Here is an 8,351-nt window from a genome sequence, read left to right on the forward strand (position 1 = left end):
GAATCGCGAGCTATACACATTACATCTGAAAATATACTTCACACACTATGACTCACCAATACAAGCATACACATAATATTTTACTCAAACACCACACACACATCTGTACATTTCCAAATCTTAACATTGTGGGTATACTTGCATTATATGGCTACTCCATTTAAAATTGCGACAGAGATGATAGAACGCAATATTCATCCTCTAAAATGGCTTCAACACTGAATATTGATTTTGAAATATCATGTAATGTAGAACACACTTTCACCAACACTACAGATTTTAAAGCAACCGTCGCCGAAAATAACTCCCTGAACATAATTTCTCAAAATACTAGAAGCATTCAAAAAAACTTTGACAATTTTGCAGTATTTTTACAAGACCTTAACACTCATTTCGATATTATTATTTTAAGCGAATGTTGGATAGACGAAACTTTCACTGACATTAACATATTAGGATATACGACTTTCCACACAACTACTAAACTGAACCAAAATGATGGGATCGTTATCTTTATTAAGGACTCGCTGAACTCTTCTCTATCGGAAATAAAATTAACAGAAGCAAATTGCGTCAAAATATCTCTAGGAACAGATTTATCTATTTTTGCTATTTATAGGCCCCCATGCTACAAAAATATATCACCTTTCCTAAATTCTTTACAACAACTGATGGAAAACAATAAAAATACTCAACAACTCATCTTAGCAGGAGACATCAATATAAACCTTCTTAACTGTAAACCCAAAACTAACAAATATCTAAGTCTACTAGCTCACTGTGGCCTTCAGTCAACCATAAATTCTTCGACAAGAACCTCACTAGAGTCAAAATCCTGTATTGATCATATTTTTGTTAAAACAAAAAATAAAACCATCTCATCCACTATTCATTCCACCGTTACTGACCATTTTACCACCACACTTGGTATGCGATTGAAAAATGAAATAAAACGTAAAATATATACCAATACGTCACAGCATATCATAGATTTCAAAGCACTTAGCTCTGATATAAGTCACGAATCTTGGATTACAACTCTAAAAGAAACGAATCCAAATAAAGCGCTAAATGAATTTCTATTAACCCTGAATACGTTTACCACTAAACATACTATAATAAAAACACGTAAAAACACTACTCACAAAACACTTCAAATTAAACCAGGGATAGTAAAAAGTATACACAAACGGAATATAATGCATGCAAGAGTAAACAAAAACCCAATGGACAGTAAACTAAAACACAATTATTTATTATATAGAAACCTATGTAATAGACTAGTAAAGCAGGCGAAACATGAGTTCTACAGGAAAGAAATAGATAATGCCGGAGGAGACACAAAAAAGATATGGAGAGTTATCAAAGATGCCGCTTATTCAAAACCTAAGAACAGTACTTCTATTAATAAATTGTTAGTCGATGGGGAAATCTGTTTAACACAAAACGAACCCAAAAAAATTGCAAATCACATTAATTATCATTTTTCCAACGTTGGCTTAGATTTAGCGGAAAAAATACTTACAAAGAACCACACGACAGAAGAGCTACTTGTCAAAGAAAGTTCCTCCTTGCGACCAAATCATTCCTTTAACATTTATAAAATAAATAAAAAAGAAATTAACGAACTCATTCTTTCTCTCAAAACTCATTGTGCACCTGGCCCGGACAACATATCTAACCAAATCCTGATTAAACTACGAGAATATATCGGTATACCTCTCCTACATATATTTAATCAAAGCTTCTTCCAATGTGTTGTACCTGACAAACTTAAAATTGCCAGTATTATCCCGATCCATAAATCTGGAGACAAAACGTTAATCTCCAACTACAGACCTATTTCACTACTTAACTCTCTATCAAAACTCCTAGAAAAAGCAATGAAAAAAAGACTGCTATCCTACCTCGATAAACACAACTTACTATCAAGTCATCAATTCGGTTTTCGGGCAAAAATGGGCACAGATCAGGCAATTTCTGAATTAACCAATTTCATTGTAAAACATGTAGATAAGGGATCTAAAGTAATTGGAGTTTTTCTAGATCTGGCTAAAGCCTTTGACACCATCTCTCATGATATGCTATACGAAAAACTTAAAAATATTGGCATCAATGGAAAACCGCTCAAATGGTTCATCAGTTATACAAAAAATAGGAAACAAATAGTTTAACTTAATAAATGCTTGAGTGACACAGCAGAAATAAAGTACGGAGTGCCTCAGGGTAGTGTCTTAGGCCCTATTCTTTTTCTTATCTATATTAATGGTCTCACTGATATTAAAATTCCAACACTCTGCTATAATGTGATCAGCTACGCAGATGATACTGTACTTCTTTTTAAAGAGCAATCTTGGGAAAAGGCATTTAAGAGCGCCGAATTTGGTATAAGGGAGATAAAAAAATGGCTCGACAAAAATCTTCTTACCCTAAACACCTCGAAAACCAAATTTCTAACATTCAGTAAAACAAATATTGGGCAACCAAAAACCGTCCCGCTTTTACACCTGTATCCATGTACTACATCACAAACCACAAACTGCGACTGCGAAAAAATTGAACATTCGGATAATATTAAGTATCTTGGTTTAACAGTGGATTGCAAACTAAAATGGGAACTTCACATAATTTCACTTGCAATGAGAATCCGGAAACAAATATACATTTTTAAAACGATTAGAAACATTATGTCACTTAAACTACTAAAAAATGTCTACTTTTCCCTTTGTCAAAGCATTTTAATTTATGGTATATCGGCATGGGGTGGTGCCGCAGACACATACATCAAGCTACTTAATACAGCTCATAAAGCACTTATTAGAACTATGTTCAAAAAACCATATCTTTATCCCACTGAAAATCTTTTAATTAAAAATAAAATACTTGATATCAGGAAGCTATTCATAAAAAAAATTATCCATACAAATTGCATAAAATTGTCACCTTCACACATATCTCACTCCCAGAACACTAGAGCTAAATCTAACAATCATTTACAAGTGCCAAAAATTAAATCCACTCTTGCTAAAAAACATGAATCTTACCTCGCACCTTCCATATTCAATATTTTCTTAAAAGAAACACAACATACAACTCAAACCAACAGAAAATGTACATATAAATACTTTAATACGTGGCTAATAAACAAAAAAAGAAATTGCATTAACAAATTACTTGCAAACCTTCCATGCTAATTTTTTTATGACATATTAAAAAAAAAAAAAAAAAAAAAAAAAAAAAAAAAAAAAAAAAAGAACTTTCATATAAATAATTACATATGTATGTAAAAATTTAAATTTAGATTATTTTTATCTAGATAATCTTTTATTTTTTAATTAGGTTTCTTTTTCCTATATTTTGTATTTTTATTTATTTACTTTGTATTTTTATTTAATTACGTTTCTTTTTCCTATATTTTGTATTTTTATTTATTTACTTTGTATTTTTATTCATTTTTATTATTATTGATATATGTAATGGTAGATACTGCTACCCGGCTCAGAACAGATATTGTCTAGTGAGTCGGGTAGCACACATAATTTGTAAACAAATATTGATGTCAATAAACGCCCGGGTTACCGGCATTTTTTAAAAAAAAAAAGTATCCATACATAACAAATTTATTTCAAGAAAACTCAAATGCATCAATCCACATCTAGAACAACTATTTATCATGGTGTCTGCCAAAAAGGAAAAAAATAAAATCGGCTGTTTCTGCATTCCCCCATCTTCCGACGCCCAACTATATAAAGACTACTACCTAGATGCTGAAAGATTCCGAAGACAATTTCCTGATGCCACTATGATCTCGACAGGAGACCACATTCTGCTTATGTTACATGGACATAGAAAACAATAAAATTTCGTGCACGGACAACATCAATCTTGCTTCTCATAAAATAATCGAGATGTCGAATTTTCTAAGCCTTCGGCAGTTAAACTATGTATACAATGCAAACTCTCGTCTTCTCGATCTTGTATTTTTCCAATTCTTCCCCCGTTAAAGGATCCGCATCTGACGAATTCATTCTCCCAATCAAAAACTATCATCCCCCTCTAACGGTTGAATTCTACAGTCCAATAATCAAAAAACATCCGTCTACATCAGGGGTTCCCAACCCCGTGCCCGCGGGCACCATGGCGCCCCTAACGATTCGTTTGTGCCCGCTACTAATCGACAGTGAAATTATTTTTATTAATGAAAAATGTGAATTATTTTATATATTTGATAGAGTTTTAATTTTTTTAGTGCCTAGGTTCATTAAATACGTTCGTATGTTTGCGGTATTGTATGTATGAGTAGTTCCTTTGCTGACAGTACTTGCGCAACCTGTCTAGCAGCGAGCCAGACTGCACTCTTTACGCTAGTCTGGAACGGGGAGTTCCATTTGCACATTACTTCTTGTACACGCAGAAAACCCGAAGTGAACGAACGCCAAAAACTGAGCCGATGAACGCCGAAGGCGCCAAAACACATGGCACATGACCCTGCCAGCTCTGTTTATCAATGAAAGCAATAAGCTTTGCCCCGACAGCCAAACTGCCTTGGGTCCGTGCTCGTACCGTCCCGATCGATTCGGCGATCATCGGATCACTTCAGGTTTTCGGCGTGTACAAGGAGTGATGTGCAAATAGCATTCTCCGCCTTTTTTAAATATTAACTCCACACAGGAGGCCATGAAGAAAATAATTTCCCTCAGGGCCTATGTCATCTTTGGGGATGCTGTGTGGAGGGTCTTTTTGTGGAGAGGAAGGAGTAAACATGGGTCTTGAAGAGTTGTAGGAGGGAGGAAACACAGAGGCCGGAAGTTCGTTCCACAGCCGAGCTGTTGAACCTAAGAACGAATCGTAGAAGCGACCCGTTCTCATGTGACAAATGTCAACCGTGTACAAATGTTGAGCGCGCGTTTGGCGTGTATCCCGACTACGCACCGGTGCCGAAGGGATCAATGACGCTAGTTCCTCAGAGCATCTTCCATTGTAATACCGATAGGACAAGGAGAGCATACCTACCTGACGCCTGTAATCTAAAGATTGCAGTCCGTTTGTTAAGATTGGGGAATCTATCAAACGGACCGCCCGTTTCTGCACAGAGTCAAGGGCTTTTTTCAGGTATTTTGGGGTTCCGGACCATAGATGGCTGCCAAATTCGACAGTAGGGCGCACTTGCGATTTGTACAGGGTCAGCAGTTGTGTACTATAAAAGTATCTGCGGGCCCTGTAAAGTACGCCCAGCTTCTGAGAGGCCAATTTTACTCTGGCTTCGATGGAGCCCCCGTTCCTGAGCTGGTCACTTATAGTGACACCAAGCCTGGTAACGCGTTGTTGTCATTTTGATTGCGATTGCTGCCCCGAGTTTGTAAATTAAAAATAGGTGGTGCCCGCCACCCTACCGATATTTAAGAATGTGCTCTAGAGTACAAAAAGGTTGGGAACCCCTGGTCTACATCAACAATATTGAAACAGACAATAGTCAAATTATCAATCTTTTGTCTTCTACTTACTGGAATTTTTGGACTTTGAAGAAAACGTCAATGAAATAGTAGATAAATTTTAATTTATTCCTAATAATGCTATCGATCTGTATTAACCCGTGTCTAAAATTATTTTGCATAAATACCCAAAATGGTTTAGTAACGACCTTATTAGAGTAATAAGAGACTAAAAATTGCCCATAAAGCTAATGATTATTCAAAATTTTGCGAACTAAGAAAGATTCCAAAAAAATGTAGAAGTTATGTTGCAAAAAATGCATCGGTAACTGCGAAGAATTCACTTCTGTCAGTTATCAGAATATTTATAAATTTTCAAACATGCTTAATTACAATGATTCAAGTATACCTTCAAACATGTATTTAGATAATTAAATGGCCGATAACCCACGAGAAGTCTTGAATCTGTTTGCTGAATTCTTCAGCAAAGTCTATGATACTTCAAACAGTCTCCATTGTTCGACACTACAACAGCTTAAAATAAAAATAAGATCGAGTTTAATCGATGTGTACTTAAGAAAGTGATATTAGAACTAAACTGAAATCCCTTGATCTTAACAAAACAGCAGGCCCCAATAACATCCCTCCAATACTTCATAATGAATCGCCTACATGTACTTGGTAATAAATATGTTTTGGATGAATCTATAAACATTGCTAGTTTATCCTCATACAAACACCACTTAATTAAAACTGTATGTCAGCGCTTCTCTGATTGAATATAACCAAATACTGTTTATCCGGGATTTATTGTAAATTAATTGTTTATATATTTATATGTACACATTGTTGCATTGTATTTATAATAACCATTTCTATTGTTCTCTTTTATGTATTTTGTATTTATATTTTTTTTATCTATGTATATTCTGTATTTATAATAAGTAAAACAATTGTTATTCTTTTGTAAAAGCCGCTATAATCGGCGTTAATAAAAAAAAAAAAAATACTCTTATCTAAATGTTTATCAGTCTTAACTTCTCCTCTCACAAAACTTTTAAACTCGTCTTTAAAAAGTGGTACCTTACCGAAACAATGAAAAACAAGTTTTTCTGACCAATATTTAAAAAAGGTCAGAAATCATATATTTCTAACTTTAAACCAATATGTGTACAGTCGTCAATCCCTTAATTATTCGAACCGTTTTTCTCTTAAAACTCTCGCCCGAGCTAAATAAAGTGATTTCACATCGACAACATGGTTTCATGGCAAAAAGAAAGAATCTTACGAATTTAATGATATATCAGGAATATCTTTTTAAAAACATGAACAAGCTTCTTCAAACAGACGTGGTGTATACTGACTTAAGTAAAGCCTTCGACCAAGTCTCACATAAAATTCTTATACATAAACTAAGAATCCTTGAAATAACAGGAAAAATATCAGTCAAACTCAACTAACACAATTCACACTAATTTAAAATTTTCACCGGTGTTCAACAGGGGTCACATTTGTGTCCAGTATTGTTTTCAATGTTTATCAACAACATAACAACCGTTTTTGATGGAGTTATAACTCCATATATATAATACTCATATATGGAGACGATCTTAAAATTTACAAAACTATTACTAATCTCCATGACTGTCACGTATTAAAATTAAATCTTAAATGGCTACAAGAGTGTTGCACCCATAATGAACTGTTTCATAACATCGAAAAATGTCAAACAATAACTTTTGCCCGAATTAAAAATCCCATATTGCATCAATATAGCATTAACAAAATTTTCCTAAAAAGAGTAGAGCAAATTAAGGACCTTGGGATTGTTTTTGACAGTGCATTATATTTTATTCCTCATATGAATGAAATAACTAACAAGGCTATGAAATGTTTATGGTTTATTTTGAGAACGGTGAAAGATTTAAAACTAATTAAGTTCTTTAAATTGCTATTCATTGGTTTGGTGAGAAGTAATCTTTAGTATAATGCAATAATCTGGGCTCCATTTTATAAGATTCTCTAACTAAAAATTGAGAGAGTGCAGTATAAGTTCCTGAGATTCATTAATTTTAAATTAGGAATTCCAACTGAAGATCGTCAAAACCAAATCACATTCTAGCGGTGATACGTATCGAAACCGACGTTACCGGTTTGTTTTATTTCTCCTGAGCTTTTCGGGGCGGCAGTCTGCGGGGTAAACTAATGTTCGATAGGAGAGGTTATCGGAAGAATAAGTGAATAGCTTACCAAGACTTTGGTCGATCCTTTCAAGATGAACGAAACATTCCTTTTTAATGTCAGGATAATCAATATCTATTTCCGAGAATACTTCTTCTACCACTAGAGTATCTGGGTCACACTCGATCGCAGTAGCTTCATCTGTCTCCTGTTTGACAGTCCCGAACGGCAATAGTGCTTCAAAAGGTGATGTTGGACTTTCTTCTTGAGGGATTGTGTCCGGTTCTGACTTTATGACACCGACATCTGATGTCACAAGATCCATTTCAAGTAAACTGCAATTGGATTTTGATTTTAGCATGATATTCTGGAAAACGAAATAATCGTAGACATGCCATAACTAGACAATGGACTTTATTGAAGTTTGAATGGAAAAATACTTCAAGATTATAATTTTTAACAATTCGATAGCATGAAATATAATTTTACCTATTGAGAGGAGCACTTAATAACAAAAAAATATATTGAAAATAATACACCCATAAAATACAAAAAAATGCAATAAGCTTGTTTATGGACAGTTTTTGATAACATTAATCATAATTCAGTTTATTTTTCTAACGGTTGATTATTGTTATACTATCTAGTTAGGTGGTCTTAAAATACTTGTATGTATGATATGCCAGCTAAGCGGATTTCTAGTACAAAGACGGGTCTGACGCTCGGTATATCAGTGGC

This window comes from Hesperophylax consimilis, chromosome 17, assembly GCF_061612785.1.
Source record: "Hesperophylax consimilis isolate HC1 chromosome 17, BYU_Hcon_1.0, whole genome shotgun sequence".
NCBI classification, from domain to species: domain Eukaryota; kingdom Metazoa; phylum Arthropoda; class Insecta; order Trichoptera; family Limnephilidae; genus Hesperophylax; species Hesperophylax consimilis.